General features: G+C 43.1%; 1 protein-coding gene across 11 annotated transcripts in view; it reads right to left on the minus strand.

The window, feature by feature from the left end:
• The window catches only part of ARNTL (aryl hydrocarbon receptor nuclear translocator like), a 104,353-nt gene extending 97,043 nt beyond the window's left edge, over positions 1–7,310 (minus strand). For 7 of the 11 annotated variants that reach the window (XM_036428341.2, XM_036428339.2, XM_036428338.2 and 4 more), the window contains exon 1: positions 7,169–7,309. The gene's annotated coding sequence lies outside the window, so the exon portion shown is untranslated. Of the gene's footprint in view, positions 1–7,168 lie in introns of all 11 variants that reach the window. The other 4 variants (XR_006740855.1, XM_045577741.1, XM_036428343.2 and 1 more) reach the window with 1 other exon arrangement.
• Positions 7,311–21,149: the final 13,839 nt, after the last annotated feature.

Raw genomic sequence — 21,149 nt, forward strand, 5'->3', positions numbered from 1 at the left:
CTGGGATACTTTCCCTCAGATCTTCCTGCAGCTGAGCTCATATGTAACCTCTTCAGGATGACCTCCCTGGAAGACCCAACTAAAGCAACCTCCCTCCTACCATTCATCACTGCTATTGTTTTACTCTATTTGATGGCTTTCCTAGCATCTATCACTGCCAGGAGTTAACATGTTTAACTGTTTATTGTCCGTCTCCTCTTACTGGAACTCTGTTTAGTTCATTGCTGTATATGCATCCAATAAATGTCACTGAGTAAATGAGTTGGAGAGTGGGAAGTGAGGACAAGATAATTCATGAAACTATTTAAAAATGAGAGAACTGGCCATCCTCATTAGATATAATATAATAACTTTCTAAATATGAAGTACCAATGAATGGCTGGCAATCAAAAGGAGAGATAGAGATATCATTGGAAGAGGCTTCCAAAGAAGTGAGAGATTCAAGGAATGCAAAGGCAAAGAAGAGAATCTCTCAGGTCAACAAAGTGATGTGAATAAAGACATATAGCAACAGAGAGTATATCATGGGAGGGATGGCCCAGCCAGGGCAGGGCAGAAACAAGAAAAATTGAACTTCAGGCACTAGGCTCCTTCTGGGAATGGCAGCAGGGTAGGATTAGGAGGAGTGGGGGTGGGGGGAGAAACAGGATCAGACGGAAACAGGATCAGAAGGAAGGACTGGACACAGGGCAGTCAAGCACGTGCCGCTGGCAACAGGGCTGTTCTTGGAAGGCCAAGTTGGCCATATCGTCCTGGGAAAATTGAAGGATGTAGAGGGTAAAGCAAAAAATTGATTAGTACATGTTTAGACCATTATCTGAATGGTCTAAGTAGGTGGGACAAAGAGCTTCCTTCTGCTTAGACAGGAGAGATGTTAGTGAGCAAGATGTCAAGGCATTTTCCTCCTTAAAAATAGACGATTTCTAGACTATGTCACAATAGATTCCATGGCAGATTCAGGTCAACTTCCCATACATCCTACCCTTGGAGCACTCAAGGAGGATAACAGAGATAGCTGTGAGGGAAGAGCTTGTCTTTCCACGCCTCCAAATCCGAGATTAATTATATCCAGTATAGCTTGTGTTTATCTTTTTTTACTAATTGAAAAAAGTAGTATCTAACTTCCCTGTGCAGTATATATTTTAACATTATATAACATATTTTTATGTAACAGGTTCTTGACATAAAATAATATTTCCCTTACTATATAAATGTATTTGGGGAACTGGCATTAAACACACACACACACACATACACACACACAGCCCAAGGCTGCAAACGTCTGTCTTTAGGGTAAGGAGCTGGGGAGAGGAGGAGGAAGGTGAGAGACTTTGAAAAAGGTCTCTGCCCCAGTGAGATCTGCAGATGGCTATGATAGGGACTAGGGGGTGAGGGGCTGGTGGTAATGAGTTCTGTTCAGAGGTTCATCTCACACAAGAAGCTGCCTGGGGAGGGGCTGGCTGAGCCACACAAGGCCTGTGGAAGAGCAATGGTGCAGAAGGGCAGGAATAAGCAAGAGAGACAGAAATGCACAACAGGATATGAGTGAGAATAATGCTCAGGAGCCCTTGTAACTGCTATAAGGGTAGTAGCCAAACATGCAACCTTTGTGTCCCGCTGCCAAGGACTTCAGTCCTGCTTAAAAGGAGGTGCATACCCCATTTGTCAACAATAAGATTGGTCACCAATTATTGTGGGCCTAGTAGGTTCCTGAGATGGTGCTGAGAGCCTCGGGTACAGGATCTAATTCAGTGGTTCCTCCCAGGAGACATCTGCTGCAGTGAGAGAGGAGACTCTGGAGTCTACACGTAAAAACCCTGCCCTACCCCACCCCAGCTGAGTGACCTTGAGCAGTTTACAAAGTCACCACAAAGTGGATAAGTGAGGATAATCATCGCACCTACCTCATGGGGTTGTTATGAAGATTAAGCAAGTTAATAAACATAAGATGACAGTGTTCAATAAATGTTACTGCTATTACCATCATTATTATTATTCTTATTTTGCAGATGAGATAAATCAGATTCAAAGACACTAATTTGCCTAGGTCACACATTTCAAATTAGTGGTTAGCAGCTAGAGGCAGTTAGCTCCATAAGATTTCTCTTGCCTTTTGAAAACATGTAAATGTTTTACTCAGTTTATGTACAAAATCCAATGGGTAGAGTATTAACCAGAATATTAAATTAGGCAGACCATCCAACCCCTTCTCTAACCAGGCTGGATAAACAAGAATTTATACTACTTAAAAGAACAGCATGTACTAACATAAAAATCATTTGCCATCAAATGTCAGCACTCAACATTCCCCCAAAACAAAGATGACTAAAGATTATCCAATTCCACCTCCCCAGAGGTGAAGTCCCCAACTCAAACCCTCCTTCCATGTAGGCTATTTATTTATTCGTGACCATGTCCATGTGTGCCCCTGTTGCATTTCTCATCTCATGCCCCCACCTCGCCACTGGTATAGTCCCCTTCCCTTCAACTGCTTAGTCCCCGAGTGCCTTATCCCATCCCATCTCTTCCCCAGACAGTTCGTTGGAATAAGCATATCCATTAAGCTCCCTGTGCCTATCATTTTGGAAAACCAAGGTGGACTCCCTGCCAAGTGATATATGCCCAGAGATAGCCCAACACAACATGGAATGCAGCAGTACCTAAGAGAATCAGAACAAGGAGGAAGAAAAACAAAATGAAGTAATAGCTCCTGGGGCACTAAACATTTGAGCTGGGTCTTAAAGCAGAGTAGGATTTGGACATGAGAAGGTTGGGGCCTGGGAAGGGCCAAGAGCTGGTCCAGGGAATGGAAAGTCCTTCAGTTTGACCGGACGGTCCTGTGCACACAGCAAAGCCTGGTAGCCAGGTGGGCTGGCTATGGAGAGGCAAGAAGCAACAGCAATGCAGACAGCTTAACATTCATTGAGTGCTTTCTATGTGCCATGAATAGCTTCATGCATTTTTAATGTTTTAACTCATTTAGTCCACACTGCAACTCATTGAGATAGGAATTACAGAGATCCCAGTCTTGTAGATGAGGACATCATGACATAGAGAACAAAGCAACTTGACCACAGTCATAAACCAGGTAAAAAACAACAAACCAGGAATATGAAATCTGGCTCCAAAGCCTGAGTTATTAACCACCCAACCTGTGTCTCAGGACAGCTTAGGGGTGAAAAGGTACAGCACCAGGATGCCAGGAGGATGACAGTGCTTGCAAGTAGTTTGCAATCTGTAACTCCAAGGCCACAATGCTGGCTATAAGCTGCTGCGAGTGTGTGCAGGGAACCTGCTGACAGCTGAAGCAGGAGCGAGAGATCAGGATTAAAAATGGGACTCTAGGCAAAGGAGATAATGTGAAGGGTGGAGGCCAGGATAGACATCTACCTTGAGGGTATGCAGGAAGAGAACAACAGCAATAACAAAAAAGCATCATAACCCAAAGATACAGGAAGAAAGGGATTTCAAGGAGGGAAAGCCAGGCAGGGTAAAAGCTGCAAAGGGGCAAAGAACAATTACTTCTGACTAAGAACGGCCCCTGGAATTCAATATGTAAAGTGTTGAGATCTTGCAGAAGAAATATAGAAAAGAGTGGTAGAGCGAGAAGCCAGAGGGCAGGACCTAAGGATGGAGCAGATGACACGTAGAGAAGGTGAATGTTTGCAACCTTGTGAGAGGTTGCCAGGCAGGAAGGAGGGCGAGGGATGGAGACTCGGGGACCAAGTATAGACATGTGAAAGCAGGCTTATAACAAATCTGTTTGTCTTCCATCCTTCCTCTCCTAAATCAAGACAAAGGTTTTTCTGGGGTTGGTAAGGAGGCTGAAGAAAAATAGTACAGAAGGATATTCCGGTGAGAGGACTCTGGCAGCGGTGGGAAGGAGTGGCAGCAGGCAATGGGGGAGGGCTTCCTGTGTGCCAGGCATTTTATATGCATCATCTCTCTTGTTCCCTTGAACCTCATCATAGATACATGAGGCAGGCGCTGTCGTTATACCACAGAAAAGGAGTCTGCCTGCAGCCAGGAGAGCTAAGCACTTGTCTAAGGCAACACAGCCTGAACCCGAGTCCTAGTTCCTGCTACCAGACTCCGGCTCCCACTGAAAGTGAGGGTCTAAGAAGAGGGAACAGAGGAGAGATCCACTTGCTTTTTCTGAACTAGGAGAGGAGAAGATGGAGGGAGGGGAGGGAAGAGACAGGACATTATGGGCAGGAAGGAAGAATACCAAGGGAGCTTAAGTCAAGGACGGAGGGAGGGAGGAAGGGAGGGAGGGAGGGAGAGGAGAGGGAGGGACGGAGGGACAGCCAGGATGGATGGAGGAAAAAGAAAGAACAGCCAGGATGGATGGAGTTAGGAGTGCCTGGGTATTATGATGAAGTGGCAACGAGGAGAGAAAGGACTGTGGAAAAGGGCAACATGCCTATTTCTGGGCTCCTAACTGAACCTTAAAGTCAACAGAGGAATTTTTTAATTTTTTTTTTTTTTTTTTTTTTTACTTCCCTGCAAGTGTTTATCATGACAGTATCTAAAATCACCTCTATAACTATAACATTGTGGGGGCAATGTTTCTTTAATACGGACTTTCTTCCACCGCAGTGAAAGTTGATGATGGAATCACAAATAAAAGGAAGCTCATAAAAGGAAGGCAACCATTATGTCAAAGACAAATGAAATATTTAGTTTTTCATATTCTCACAGAATCTGTTAATATAGCCAAGTCTTTCTACACTATTTGTCCATCACTGAGTACACAAATTGGGTAGAGACTGTCAGTGTGGAGGAATAAATCTGAAAGCACGGCCTCTTCCTTTTCCTCCCTGTGACAGGCAAATCTTTTTTGCAAATAATAGACAAACTCCTAAGAAGTCATTATTTATAAATAATTTGAAATGGATTCTTTAAAACACCAACTATCTAAGTCTCTATGAAAATAGGACTCCAGCTCAGATATTCCAGGGGTTTCAGCAGGTAAAATATTAATACCAACCTGAATTCAAATGTATTAAATATTTAGAGACACATAGAACTTTATAGCAGAAGAAACTTCTGAGATCACCTCGTTCAAGTGCCTTATTTTTCATCTGAGGCAACTAGAACACAGAAAAGTTCAGCAACTTGCCCCAGCGGCATAGCCATGAAAGCCCACTTCTGGGCTGGAACCATGGTATTGTAACTCTCAGGCTAGCCCTCTTCCACCACACCTGTTGCTTTCTCTTTCTCGTTTAAAATTTTATGGGTTGGAATAACGTACATATTTAGCTGTTTTTAACCTATTAATATTATCATTATTCACTGGCTACATTTACAAACAAAACCAAAATGCTTCTACAGATTCAGCTTCAGATCCTACAGATAATTTCAAAATCATTTTAAAGCCTTTTAAGTATGTTCAGCAAACTGCTTTAAAGAACTATCAATACAATGACTCGGTAACAGCATGGATTGAAAGATTTAATTTTGTGTTTTAAAAATATTTTTGGAATTTCATTGATAAGAACATCAAATCTAATAGCAGTGATTTCTTGCAAGAACAGAGAGCATGAGACTATTTGAAACTGCTCAGGAGAAGCAATGATTATTTTAGGCGCATGATTCAACCATTACTTAAAAACTCCACCAACCCAAATTGACAGAACCTGATATCAATGGGACCAGGAGAATTAAAATAATAGCTGTCATTTAAAAATAGATTAAAGGGATACAGTAGCAGACGTCAGAAGGGCAGATGACAAACAAGTGTTGAGGGGAATGAGATGCATCAGCAGTTTTTATGGATTTTTTTTTTAAGGAAGACCCTGGAAATGCAGATATAATAGTCAAGAAATGTTTCTTCATAAATATCCAATCTTATTTCTGGGAGCTGGGCGATAAAACTTGGCTAATGATTCCTTCTTGAGCATTAACTACATAAGCAGAGGGATCACAAGCACCAAAATGCCAAAACAACGCTAGGTGCCTGAGAAGGACCCTTAGCTCTTGAGGGAGGGAAAAGGGAACCGGGAATGTGGTGTGAGGGGCGTCAGCCTGGTGCCCCCACCGGCCAAGATAAACTTGACAACAGACGCCAAATGCTGGGGTAGCCCTTCCCATATCTGAGCGCCGCCGGCACCTGCGTGCGCCCCGCAGCCAGCTCTCCCGACCCCTGGAGACTCGTGCTCCATAAGGTCGGTATTAATGTCTATTCTATGTCTTCCTCAGAGCAAACGAAAGCTCTTTTGGCTGTCAACACCCCGGCAATCAAGAACGGGAACCTTTTTATCCTCTGACATCTGTCAAAGCTGGTGCTAAAGCCAGGCTCGCTGCGCCCACCGCGGCGCTCCAGGGCTCCACGACCGGCGGCGGGCCCACCCACACCTGGACGCCGGGTGACAGCTCCGCGCCGGGTGGGGGGGGGGGCACCTGCTCGCATACCCAGAAGGGTCCCTCCCGGGGTTGCCCAGAACCCAGAAGGCTCAGGCTGGACAAAGTTCGCAGGCTAGGGTCGGCCCCACCTCGGACCGGGGATTCCCGGGTGCAGCGCTAGCCCCGGCGATTAGGGCCAAAGGGGCGGGCGGGCTCGGACTCCCTAAGCCCGAAGGAGACGCCCTCCCCGCCCCCACCCAGCCCTGCAGGCTCCCAAAAGGGAAGTGAAGGAGAGGCGGAGGAAGGGCAGAATTGGCATCGCTCGCCCAACGCCCTTGGGGGATGCAGCCGTCCAAGATAGACCCCTCCGGGGTCCACGCAGCTCCGGGGACGCATTCTAGGACTCGCTTTCAGTCGGTCATTGCTCCCAGAAGGCGGAGCTGTCCCTTTAAGGGGCAGCTGGATGCTCCCTCCCTGCGTCAGGTAGCGATGCCCGCGGAGAGGACGTAGGTACTTTCCCGGTCCCTTTAGGGACGCCTGCGGCACCTCTGCCCTTCCCACCCCGCAGCGCCGGCTCCCGCGAGGGATGAGGAGGGCGGACGGGCGCGGCGCCTTTAAGGGGCGCAGCCTCTGCATGGCCCCGGTGGGGGCAGGGAGCGGGCACGGGCCCTTTAAGGCCGGCAGCGGGCACGTCGGGCAAGGTTCCCGGGCGGCCGGGCAGCGACCCGGGCGGTGGCAGGGTCGCTGCGCCTGCCAAGGTGCTAACGGCCCCCGGTGGGGTGCTCGGGGCCATGCAGCTGACCGCGGCCAGCCCGACACTCACCGTGGCTCGCCGGGAGCGCCCGCGCCCGCGCCCCCACTCGGATCCCGCGGCGGCGGCGGCGGTGAGTCCGGCGCGGGTAAACAGGCACCTCCGTCCCTGACCTACTTTCTGCCTTCCCTAAATGTCGCACCACTAACCTACTTTCCGACCAATCCGCTCCCCGCCGGCCCAGGCCCGGCCCCCCGCCCACCAATCGCTGTGCCCAGCCCCCTTTCCACGCCCACCAATGGAGGAGACGCGGAGGCCGGATACCTGCCTCTTCCTGCCAGCCAATCGGAGCGCCCGAAGCAAGCCGGCCTCGGCCCTTGCCCCCGGCCAATCCGCGCACGGCTCGGCACTCCGCTGGCCAGTTGTGTGGCTGCCGGAGAGGCCTCTGGCCAATGGCGAGGCGGCGGGGGCTGGTTTACCTGCCACTTTCCCGCCACCAATCGCTTGGCACACAGAAGCGCACGCCCCGAGCGGAGGGCCAATCTTCGCGCTTTCCCTGGATTTCCTCCCCCCTGCGCTCTCCCTGTCCCTCAGGTCTGTCACTTGCGATGCCCCTGCGGGTGCAGAATCCGCATCCTTGCTGGCTCCCGCGATGTCCCTCTTCCCTGGGTCCGTGGTTGGCGGTTGGCTCACCTCTGCCACCTTTCCTCCTTCCCCGTCTTTTATTTGGGGCACCCTGACTAAAAGCATTGCCTCACTTCCCTTCCTCCAACTCTATCGAGGAAATCAATTTTAGGAACTCTAGTGCCTAAAACATCCTGGTTTGCCAAAGTCCAAATGCGAGAACGAATACTTAGTATTTCTATTAGATAGAAGGCTTTTCCATCCAAGTGTTCTTACCTTCTCTTCGTTACTCTGACCTCCAAGCGTCCCGTTGGAGCTGTTACTCTCGTTCAGAAATGAAAACTGAAACCTGGAGCGATTCCACTGTATTTTCATCCAGTAGCTGAGTTTTGACCACCTACTGTGTGGCAGACAGCATCCCAACAGCCTTTGTCTCTACCGCAAACATCTGCCCCCTGAGTGAGACAGACAGGAACAAATAGTTACAGAAAATAAACATTTCATAATAAGATACAACTTGAATACTGAGCGGACAGAATCTGTCTTCTGCATTTCAAGCGCTCAGCAGTGGGCCTCTGGCACAAAGAACTCCCACCCCTTCCAGAAGTTAAGTTCCCTGAATACAAAGGACGGTGGTGTCTTCTTTTTTATTATACTCATCCACACCTTTTAGCATCTAACAGGGGTGAGATGGCACTGAGTAAGAGCCCTCTCCATAAATCACTGCACTCAATTCTGTGACCCAGATTATTAGCCCCTAAGACTCTAGAATGCTAGCCTTATTCCTTGAACACAGACATTGCATTTAATCATTGTACAACTTTTGCATATTCCCAGCTCATTGCCAGGCACAGAGTGGTTGCCCAATATTGCCAGTGGCCCAGGTGTTGACTGTTTTCAAGGTCAACCAGCTTCATTGGTAGCTTATTACTTTTCCTAAGTTTTCACGCAAGTGGAATCATACTGCTTTTTACTTTGTCTCTGCCTGGATTTCAAGAGGAGACTACTGTATGTTGGCGGGATTTTAGCAATGCACTTTTTAAGATACTGTAGATAAGATGAGGAAATATGGACCTGGATTCTAGTATAATCAATTGGATGAATAACTGGTTAAGTAACCACAACCAAAAGATGCTGATTAACGAATCCATGTTGACCAGAACAAAGGGTGAAGAGAATCAATATTTGTGCAGCATCTATGCTGTGCTAAGTGCTTTCCCTGCATCTTTCCCCTTAATCCTCATAGCCCCATTTTACAGATGAGGAAACTGAAACTCAGAGTTTAGCTTAGCTAGTCCAAGGTCACACAGTAGGTGGCAGAGCCATAGTTCAAACCAGGTTTGTTTGACTCTAGAACCTTCATACCATACCAGTTACCATCAGGATGACATATAAAGCTCTCTCCAGGGCCCAAATGTCAGGACTTTTATCAGTGTTCTGAATGAAACCCCAGAGGGTTGGCATCACATTTCCAGATAACACAAAACCAGGAGGGGAAATGACACCATTACACAGCACAGGCCAAACGCAGTGTTGTAGCAATGGACTGACTCTAACAGGGATAAATGTGTGTGTGTATGTGTGTGTGTGGGGGGTCCTGCCCTGAGCAACCAACTGCTGAGAGGACAGCAGCAGAGGTATCTTAATAATTGCATGTAAGACCAAGTCTAAAAGGATCTTAGGTGACAAACAACTCAATCTGAGTCCTCAGTGAAGTGTGGCTGCCAAAATAAATGAGTGCTGTCTTAGGCTGCATTGATAAAAGTGTGATATGTTAAGCGGGATGGGTTTTACAGTGCTGCCCAGTGCTGCTGGTCATTATATACACATTGAACATTGTCTCCAAGTAGGGCTTGGCAAAGAAAAATGTTCTACATGCACAGAGGGATGTAAAGAAGCTGGGGATGTAAAGAGAGGAATGTAAAGATGTCATATGAGGAAAGATTAAAGGAAGCAGAAGGTTTTGCCCCAGGTGGTACAAGGTAACTGTCTTCATATATTTGAGGAACTGTCAAATAGAAGAGAAATTAGACTCATTCTTCAGGCCCTATGAGTATAAAGGGGGCCTATATGTAGAAACCCTACATGAATATGAAGACGAAAATTTTCTAACTATTAGAGCCTCTCCTGCCTTGATAAGTTGTTTATTGTCATGGAAACTATCCAAGGAAGAACTGAATAACCATGTGGCAGAAGTGGGGCTGGATAGGTGTCTGTTTAGGACCCTGCCCTCTGAGATGATGTGGTTCTGTCATCATGCCTTGGTTTTCCTCTTTTCCTATCCTCACAATAACTCTGTGGCCTCAGTGGTCATGCTGCTGTTTCTGCTCATGTGTACCTGTTCTTCCATATATATAGAGAGAGGCCCTATGCATGAAGATTCATGCATGAATGGGCCTTCCTTCCCCTGGCTGCCAGCAGCACCTTCGCTGGGACCGGAGCCACTTTTTTGCTCCAGCTTGGAGCCGCCTTTCCACCTTCCCATGCTGTCCAGAGGCCTGGAGCAGCTGGGGTCATGCAGGAATGGCTGTGTCATCACCATGGCAACAACGCAAGCATCCTGTCCCACCCCCGGCTGTTCAGTGCCTGTGTATGCAAATTAACCCACCATCTTTGGTTGATTTGCATACTCACTCATGATTGGCTCATGGGCTTCATGAAGATACAGTCAATTTGCATCTTACTCTTTTATTAGTGTAGATGCTTTTGTGTTTCTCTGTTAGAGATTCCAACCACCACCATTTTCCACTGATACCTAATTCCCCTTTATCGTCTGACTTCTAGAATATTAAAGTTTCAGTTCTCTGGGCACTGTTAAAGGTCCTCAATCTAAAATTCACTGGGCATAAATAGAATCACATAGGTAAACTGAAGGGAAAATAAAGCATTTATTGAGTACCCATTGTGTGTCAGTGCTTTAAATACATTACCTAATATAATCTTCATATTAACTGCAGTAGTTGACATGCTCACTCTCTACACTTGGTAGCTGAAATGACTTTTATCAACTAATTTAACCTCTTTCTACCTCAGTTTACTCATGTAATATAAGAATAATATAGTATCTACTTCATGGGATTGTTATGAGAATTATATGAGGTAATAAAAAGCTCTTAGCACAGTGCCTGGCACACAATAAAGATTCATTTATTAGGTTAACAATGATATGAAATATCATTATTTTACTGCACCATTTTAGAGATTAGTGAGAATAAACTAGTGTAATTCACAGTGGTTCCCCAAACTCTGATTCAATGGTCAAATCCATTAGAATTAACTGATGTATGTAGTTTTTTAAACTACAGATTCCCAAGTCCCAGTCTGGAGCATTCTGAACCAAACCAGCTAGGGCTGATTTTTTTAAACTAAGGTTGACCTACATGGGCATTCAAAAATGGGTATTTAAAAAAATCAGACATTAATGGATTAACCAGTGTTTATAACTCTTTCAGCTAGCTTTTTAAAAGACTTTCCTTGACTCTTTTTTTTTTTTTTTTTTTAATGGGATGGTCACAGCAGCTCAGAATGTGAAAGCAGTAATATCTCAGTTGGAATATGTCCTAAACCATGTAATTAAGCTTTAGACGAGATCTTGTCTGCAGACATGGCCAAGTTTCCAGAAATCTTGCTCAAATGTCAAAGGGGCTTTTCCATTTGGCTGAGGGGTATTTGCTAGAGGGAGCTAAAGCGCCAGTGACCACATCATTTCTCAACAGAAGTCCTGGAGAACAAAAAGATACTGTCTTTACAAAGCTGGCATAGCTCTGCCCTACTTCACTAGAGTGAGCAGCACTAAAACTCACTCTCTGGATAATATTTTTTTAAGGGAAACATTCATTTCAGTTAGTAGAGCAAAGTGAAGTATTAAGTCAAGCTATTTAAAAAATGCATTAACTAAAAAAATTACAATGTACTTTTGAAAAAGGAAGTGGGGCAGAGGGGATAGATGGGTTGGCTGGAAGGGTGGGGTTTTATCTAACATTATCAAAGCATACTACAAAACTGTGGTCATTAAAATAGTCTGGTATTGATTTAAAAACAGATCAATAGATGAATGAAAAGGCAGGGCACCCAGAAACAGACCCAAAGAACAAAAACATTGAGTATAACATAAAAGTGAATTTTAACTTCTTGGGGAAAAGATAGATTTTCAATAAATGCTATTAAAACAACTAGCTAGCCATTTGGAAACATATAAACCTTGCTCTTTATCCAAATCCTCACACTAAAATATAACCCGCAGTTATTTAGGATTTAAATGTAAAAAGTGAAAATAACAAAAACACTAGAGAAAATAGGGGTAACATTTTTATAAACTTGAAGGTCTTTTTAAGCATAACAAAATTTAGAGACCATAAAAATAAAGGTGAGTTATACACACACACACACACACACACACACACACACACAAAATGAACAAAAGAAAGGGACAAACAGCAAATAGACCCACACAGAATGCACCAGACACAATCCAGTTAAAAAGGTGAGATGTAAGTGATATTTCTAGGAGTGCTATTTAAACCTGTCATTTGTAATAGAAGAATTACTTGTTAAAAATCATTATTTCTCATGAAGATGTCTTGTTTCATTAGCCCTATTTTTTTTTTCTATTTTTAAAGTAAAAGTCATTACTCCCACTCCCCAAGCAATAAAGCCTTTTTGCGTCCTCTGCAGCAACTCTGGGCCTTGCCCTTTACTCACACAAAAGGTACTGATTCAAAACCTCCCTAAGGAAAACTCTCATCTTGCACAGGAACATGTGAGCATTTTAAGAATGATTTCTACTCAAATCCCTCCTTCATCTTTGCAATTAAAAAAACAAAGACAAGAACACCGTTGCTTCTTTTCAGATTACAAAAGTAGTATGTTTACGACAAAATTTTTGGAAAACACAAACATGAGGTAGAAAAAAAATCTATAATCTTCTTAAGCAGATAGAACGAACCCCTGTTCAGGTATTGATGTATTATCTTTGTTGATATTTCTTTGTAACTATATTATAGTTCGACCTAATTTTTATCACATTGAAAATTTTTTGCCATCCTGCTCTTTAAAATTAATATATTGTGAACATTACAGCATATCATTTAGCCTTTACTACCACATGTCTAAATGCTATAGCATATTGCATTGTATGAAAAAACCTCACATTGTTTCTAATTTTTTCTTTATTTAAAAAATTTTTTTAATATATATTTTATTGATTTTTTACAGAGAGGAAGAGAGAGGGACAGAGAGTTAGAAACATCGATGAGAATCATAGATCAGCTGCCTCTTGCACACCCCCTACCGGGGATGTGCCCACAACCAAGGTACATGCCCTTGACCGGAATTGTACCTGGGACCTTTCAGTCCGCAGTCCGATGCTCTATCCACTGAGCCAAACTGGTTTCGGCTAATTTTTTCTTTATTATGAACAGTTTTGAGTAGAGCATGGGATGGGCCCACACAGCTTTCCTACCCTACATCGTTACTGTACTAGGTTTGAAAGCCTCCATTAGGATAGTCAAGGAATAAAACACATATTTTTCTAAGGTTTTAGTGTTTTATCCTGCTACTGCTTCTTTGTAATAAATCTTAAGTTAAAGACAAGAAAATTTATATGCTGTCCAGTTAAAAACAAAACCGGAAATGATTATAGGTTGATGAGTGTCTTTAAAAAATTTATTGCCCAATTCCATGTTTCAAAGGGCACTCCAGCTATGAAAAGGATTGACTGACAATAAAAGTTATTGTAAATAAAGATATCCAAAGCTTGAGTACAAACAGAGTAATTTGGTTTTGGTCATATTATTATTTTAGTTTCCTGTTCTGTCTTTTCCTTTATCTACTGCTGAATTGTTCCTTTGTACATTTTTATATCTGCCAGAGAGAGGCAAGAAAATACGATTAAATGATGTTACCTTTTAGCCCTTGGGAGACTGGATAGGTAACAAAGGTGAAAGTCATCAACAAAACAAGGTTGTACAGTGACCCATGTGCTTGTAAATTTCCCTTTCTCAGTGCCTTTGTCCACATTAATCTGGTTCACACCTGCTTCTCTGCTCAAAGGTCACTTCCTCTGAGAAGCCTTCCCTGACCTTCCAGCCATAAAAAGAACCCTGTACTTCCTCTCTCCAAGCACTATCGCCATTGTAATTTCTTGTCTACCCACAAGCCATGCCTGCATGGTTCACCCAGGTCTCCCATAACTCTCAAACTAGTCGCATCTTACCAAAAACAAATATTGTTTGAATGATGAATAAAAAACAATGAAGAAATGTAAAAGTGAGCTGTACTTCTTCCATACATATACACAATTCCTCTCAATAGAAAAATGTAGGAATCACTCCCTCAATTAACCCCCCTCAGAGAAAACTCCCACCTCATTTACTCCTCCATTCTCTTCCTGAGGCAAAGGCCTTATCAGCATCTCCGAAGGCTGACAGGACTCTGGTTTGTTACAATGTTTAGGAGTTAACCTTTCCAGGTAGGTGAAGCTGAAATTCTTGGCAACCTCCCTATTAAAATCATATTTCTTCCCCACCTTTGGCTAACCCTAGGAATTAAGGATATATCTGATAAACAACAGTTTCATTGTTCCAGGGAGAAAAGATTCATTTGCAAGGCATAGACTATTTTCACATTCCATAAACTGGCTATTGAACAACGATGAATGAATGAAGTACAATGCAACTATTTTTAGTATGGTAGTTGTAATTAAAAGGCAGTGGAATGATAACCTTGCCCAAGCATGCCTGAGGTCTCCTTTCCATTTTCTCAAAACAAGAACTTTCTATGTCTGGCTGCAGAGCCTTGTTGCTTATTTTCCTTTTGGTGAAGAATAGGTAACACTGACATTCTTCTCAAAATAAGTGAATGGCACATCTGAAATTGTGGTTTTGGCTAGACACAATCCTTCCTTCTCTTTCCATTTCTCCATTTGCACATTCTGGAGATAAAATTTCTTTTCCATATATGGTGGGAAATTACCATGAACCAAATCCATTTCTTGATCCTTCCTTATCCTCCCATATACCCATTTTTCTGAAGTCAAAAGGCTTTTCCTTAGTTTTCAGTCTCCTTGACTGAATATTCTATTATCCATCTGTACTTTTTAGTTTAGGTTAGGTTATTATTATTTAAGAAGATACAGGAAGCATATCTAATAATAATTATAAATAACATTTTTATAATTCTTACCATATGCTAAGTATTATTCTAAGCACTCATATATATGGTCTCAACCTAACACAAGTGACAGAACAACTCTGGAGATATGTCTCTATTTTATCCTCATTTTAAACCTTGGTTAAATAACTTGTCCAAGGTTTCTAGCAAGTAAATGGCAGAGCCTGAAATCAAAACCAGATATCTGGCTTCAGAGTTTCTGCTCTCAACTCATGTCTGTCCTGGCAGAAGCAACCTTGGGACTCCAGCATTATTCACCATTTATGGGTGAAGCCATTGAGGCTTGGGTAGGCAAAATTATTTGCCCAACATTGTAAACCTGGTAAACAGCTAACCTAGATTTCAACCCGGGCTTCAGGTCTTTTGGCTCTAATATCTGTGTTCTTTCCATCCTCGAAATACCGCTGCCTCTGCACTTTTTATTCTGACTGTCCTTTTAAGTGTATCATGGCTCAACTAGACATGTGTGGTCTAGTGTCAAAACCCAGTCATCGCAAAGAACCTTCTTTTCCCCATGAGCAAATGTTTTCATACTTCCAAAGGATCACCTTATAATGACTGTTTGCAATTCACCACATGTGGAAGTTATGAGTTAATCAAGACTAAGACAACAGGATCCTATTCTAAAATGTTAGGTACCGCAGTCTTTCAAAGGGCAAACATTCCCCTTTTGTTTCTTATTCTGCAAAGGGTCTATCAGGTTGGTTGAACTAGAAAAATACATTTTCTCTAAAATGAAAGAATAGAAAAACAAAAACAAAAAACACAAATAATGCTTTAATATTTTTCTTGGTTCATTATTAACCGTGCTTCTAAACTGTGCTTATCCTCTGCAAAGCAAGCAGCAAGAGGCCATTAACTGCAATGCAGAAAGCTTTTTTTTTCTTTTTTTTTTTTAAGCTTCCCTCTCCAAGTTTCTGTTTGCAGGCAAGTCCTTGGAGCACACTTGAACACACTGGGGAGAGGGCACTACACTAGCTTGCCTGGAGAATGAATAAAGATAAAAGCTCTTTGGAAAACAAGCAGTCAGACCTGATTATCATAGGACCCTGCAGAATAACATATCACTCATATATTTTTATACACATCAAGACCCAAAGGGCTTCGTGTACATTTTTATTTTTGTTTCAGCAAATTTTAAACTGAAGTGCAACTTCCATGTTCAGCAATAAAGAGGCTTTTGCTGTGCTTTGAAATTTGCTTGTCATCTGTTTCCTGTGCATTACTGTTTTTAAGACCAATTCAGCCAATGAAAGATTCTTGCTTGCTCTCTCCTGCCCAGGTCATTAAACCTGATTTATTGAACAGTGTTCTTCCTCTCATTAGGTGCTGCCCATTTAAAAATACCTAGTCTTTAGATATTTTTAAAACGTGGCTACAAACCTTAAAATGGAAACATTTTAAGTACTGGTTAAAAGAACATGCTTGGGAATCCATTAGCAAAGGAACTACCCTTGCAATGAAACATTAAAATGAGCTATATATTTATTTGACATTTACCTCGCAAAAAAATTATAAGATTCAGAATTAAGAATGCCTAGTGCTCTGGCCAGTGTGGCCCAGTGGTAGAGTCTGCACACTGAAGGGTTTCAGATTTGATTCCGGGTTAAGGACACATACCTGATTGCAGGTTGGTTCCCTGACCCTGGTCAGGATGAATTCAGGAGGCAATCAATCAATGTGTCTTTTTCACATTGATGTTTTTCTCTCTTTTTCCACTGTCTCTAAGAAACAATGGATAACCTCAGGTGAGGATTAAAAAGCAAACAAATAAAAAGAATGCCTGGTACTTTGTGTTAAAACCATTTCAAATCTGGGGTGTGTGTGTGTGTGTGTGTGTGTGTGTGTGTGTGTATTACTAATGTAAATGGAAACATTTGTTTTTTATAGGTAAGTTATTCAACAAATAAAACTGCTATTCTTTCTCTTTCTCTAGTTGTTGGCACACTTCTCAAAAAATGTTGTCTCTATGTGTGTGTTACTGTTATTCACTTCAGAAACCTTCCTTATCCTCCTATGTACCCATTTTTTCTGAATGACATCCTACAGTCAAATGGCTTTTGCCTTAGTCTTCAGGCTCCTTAACAACAGACATGAACAGAATTTAAAGTTGTAAAAATAATTGTCAAAGCTAATTTGACATATTTCATTTTATTTATTTATTTTAAACATACTTTACTGATTTCCCACAGAGAGGAAGGGAGAGGGATAGAGAGTCAGAAACATCAATGAGAGAGAAACATGGATAGCTGCCTCCTGCACACCCCTTACTGGGGATGTGCCCACAACCAAGGTAAATGCCCTTGACTGAATCAAACCTGGGACCTTTCGTCTGCAGGCCGATGCTCCATCCACCGAGCCAAACTGGTTTTGGCTAATTTGACATATTTTAACTGATATGCAAAATAGTATTTTGCTGCATAGTAATGGGGCATAAATATTAAATAGATATGGTAAAAAGCTTTAACTGACAGTGTTACTTTTTGTCCAGTCTAATACATTTTTATTTTCCAGTTGTTCTTTTTGATTTATTTGATCAAATATTAAATTTCATTTTATGTTAGCAATGTGTCAATCATCATGCTAAAATTCTTATACATATTATTTTACTTAGTCCTTACATGCTAAGATTATTGTCTTTATTTTACCAATAATGAAACAGAGACTCAGAATGATTAATTTATCCAAGATTACATGGCTAATGGTAGAGCAAAGATCTGAACCCATCTTTGTCAGGCAATAAGGTATTTGCTCCCAACTCTCAATACCTACCCAGAGTGTCAATTGTGATTGTTTTTCCTGGCATCATATTCAACATATCCATGTAGCCAATTAGTTGGTCTGGCAGTCAATAAACATTTAATTAAGTATTATGTGAAATTCCAAGATCAATAAGACATAGTCCCACCTCTCCAGGCATTTGTGGTCTGGTAAGGAATATAGGTCAATAAACAAATTCATAGACCAAGACTAGTAAGATACTTATCCTCATAGTGAGATGTACTAAGTGTTGTGAGAGTGGAAAATGCCCAAAATCTGCCTGGGGAAGTGAGGAAAGTTGTCAGAAAGTGGTTTTGATTTAGAGACTTGAAGGACACAGAAGTTTGCAGACAGAGAAGGGAGGAACTAGGATCAAAGGCAGCGGGGCTCCAACATGGGGAAGCTGATGTTGCTATGCCTTCAGATTCCTCTGTCCCACCCAAACCTCTAGAGTTCCTGAGCTTAACTGGAAGACCTGCTGGCTTGTCTTTATCAAGGAGAAAAATATATCTTAGAGATAAGAGATATCAGATTCTTCTGACTTAATTATCTGTTAATGCTCCATTCCCCTTCCTCCTTGATGTTCTTTTCCAGTGGTTTTCAAAACGTGGTCCCTGGAACACCAGCAGCGGCAGCACCTGGGAACGTGTTAGCCATGCAAAATCCTAGGCCCTGCTCCAGATGAACTGAAATGAAAATCCAGCAGTCTGTTTTTATAAGCCCTCCAGGTGACTCTGATACACATCAGAGTTTGATAACTACTGCCGTGCACTTGCTCTCCTCTGTAGGCTTCAGATCAGTAAAGCTAATTTTCACAACGTGTTTGTTTTATTCACCCTTGCGCATCCAGCACTTAGGCCAGCATTGAACACATAGGAGAATTACACAAGTGTATAGAAAGCTTCAGGTTCCAATGTTCCTAGAAGAGCTAATGTAATTCCATGAAATTGTAAATGTCTGATAAGAATGGGAGGGGCCGAATGTGAGAAATCGTGGAAGGGAAAGAGAATGAACATTTGTTGAACACTAACTTTGTGTGCAAGGCGCTAGTCTTTCTAGTATCTTCACAATAACCCCAAGGAGCTAGCTATCAGCATCCTCACCTGAAAGATTAAAACACCACCAAACCAGGATTACAGGAAACGTTGGAGGTTATTCTTTAAGAAGAGGAAGAAGAAGGGGGAAAAAGATAAAAAATATGAACAATAAATACAAAGCTATCAACAACTGCATCTAAAAATCAAAATAAATAAGAAATCTAATGGGGGGAAAATAAACTTGTGAATAAAATAGAATCAGAGGCATAGAAACATGAAACAGACTGATGGAAATCTCAGGGGGAAGGGGGGGTGGGTGGGAAGAGATTAACCAAAGATCTTACCTGTGGACACAGACAGGGAGGTGAAGGCCTGAAGGCCTGGGGCAGGGTGGGAACCTGGTGGAGGCCAATGGGGAGGAAAGAGGGGACATCTGTAATACTCTCAACAATAAAGGTTCAACACACACACACACACACACACACACACACACACACACACACACACACACTCTGTTACTCAGAGAAGGAAGTGGTCCCAGAGTCACACAGCTGGTGGGGGAAGGCAGGGGAGGGGGGCAGGGAGAGCCAAACCAGGGCCCTCTGGCTTCTTATTCTTTTTCCTAAAGACCACTACAGCCAGGGAAGGGATAAATGGAAGCAGAAAGCCCTGAGGGAAAGACAAACTCCTGTAACCACAACTTTGCTTCTCTTCATCACGATCATGTCCACACATCTATCTGGTCAGGACACTGAGCTGAGCAGAATCTTTAACCTGTGAGCAGTGGCTTCTTAGGCTTTTTATACCATTGTTGGGCTCTTCTTCAGAACCCTCCCCCTTCCCATCGGCCCTGACATCACACATGTCCCATCTTCTCCAGTCTGAACGTCTCAGCTACCTGCATGGAGCCTGAGTGGACGGGCCAGTCCCACCATGTCTGGGCTGGGTGAGGTTTCCCATGCTGGCCAAATTATGCTGCAGGCGCCACACTTGATGTTGCCCTTTGTGAAGTCCTTTAAGTTTCAGTTTGCAAGCATAGTCTCCCCTGGAACCCAAATATTTTGGTTCCCAGAAATTGCTTTTCTTTTCCTTCCTTCCCTGTCCTTGAAGGATTCTGTCCATTCTGAGAGCGTCAATAACATTTGCATGGTTCTCTGACTGGCAGCTCTAGCCGAGTCTGGCCTTGAGTTTCACTACTGCATTTACCTACCTACTGGATGTTTCACTGGGGCGTACTGTCTTCACTTTAAATGCAACATGTTTGGGTTGAGCTCATCAATTTATTCTCTAACTTAACTTTCCTTCCCAAACTGCTCCTGTTTCTGTCATTGGCACCCATTCTACATGTCAGCAGGCTTTTAAGCCTACTCACTTGAGTACTTAACTTTTTTCTTTCTTTGCAGTTTTTCTCTCTACCTATTCCATCCCTTTCTCCCATTCTTCCTTCCTCTCTCTTCCTTTCTCTCTCTCCCCTCTTCCTGTTCCCACAAGAATTTATTGAGCACTTACTATGTGACAGCCCAGGCATTATCTTTGCCTTCTTGGAACCTATATTTTAAAAGAGAGAGAAAGCCCACAAGCCAGCAAATAAACTAATAAACTTGTGATAAGTATGATGAAATAAATAAGCAGTCCTCTGTAGAGATTAATGAAGGGAGAGGCCAGGAGAGGCCTTCCTGAAGAGGCCACATTTAAGCTGAGACCTGTGGGGAGCAGGGAGCATGGGAGAGTGGGGCTGAGGCCCTATGGGGGGTAATAAACTGGAGAGAGAGTAGAGGTCAGAAGTAGGCAGTGACAGATCATGTGCAGCAAGGTGGACAAGTAAGGAGAATGACTTCATTCAAAGTGCTGTGAAAAGCTTTCAAAGAGATTGATGTGAGGAGTGGCCTAATCTAAATTCCACTTCAGAGGAATGATGGAGTGGACATTGTTCTTCCCAGCTGTTGTTCTCTGAGGGAAGAACTGGAGAAGTGAGGAACACTGTGAATTTCTCTTTATCTCTTAGCATCTTCCTGATTGAATGCCCTTCTAATTAGGACTGCTACTTTCCCTCCTACCAAAAGGGAGAGCATTAGCTTCTGCACCACTCAACAACTAGATTTCAGAGAGAGAGGATTTGGGGCATTGGTGATGAGCAACACCATCATTATCAACAACAGTAAAGCTTTATTGAGTGTTACTATATACACTCAATATGAATACTTACATGTTTATGTTTTAACTAGAGGCCCGGTGCATGAAATTCATAAGGGGGTGGGGGTGGGGTTGGGGTGGGGGCTCAGCCCAGGCTTCACCTTCTCTAATCTGGGACCCCTTGGGGGATGTCTGACTGCTGGTTTAGGCCCGATCAGGATGGGCTTAAATTGACAGTCGGACATCCCCCTCACAATCCTGAATCGCTGGCTCCTAATCGCTCATCTGCCTGCCTGTCTGGTCGCTCCTAACTGCCCCCCTGCTGGTCT

Source organism: Pipistrellus kuhlii, unplaced genomic scaffold, assembly GCF_014108245.1.
Source record: "Pipistrellus kuhlii isolate mPipKuh1 unplaced genomic scaffold, mPipKuh1.p scaffold_m20_p_9, whole genome shotgun sequence".
NCBI lineage: Eukaryota > Metazoa > Chordata > Mammalia > Chiroptera > Vespertilionidae > Pipistrellus > Pipistrellus kuhlii.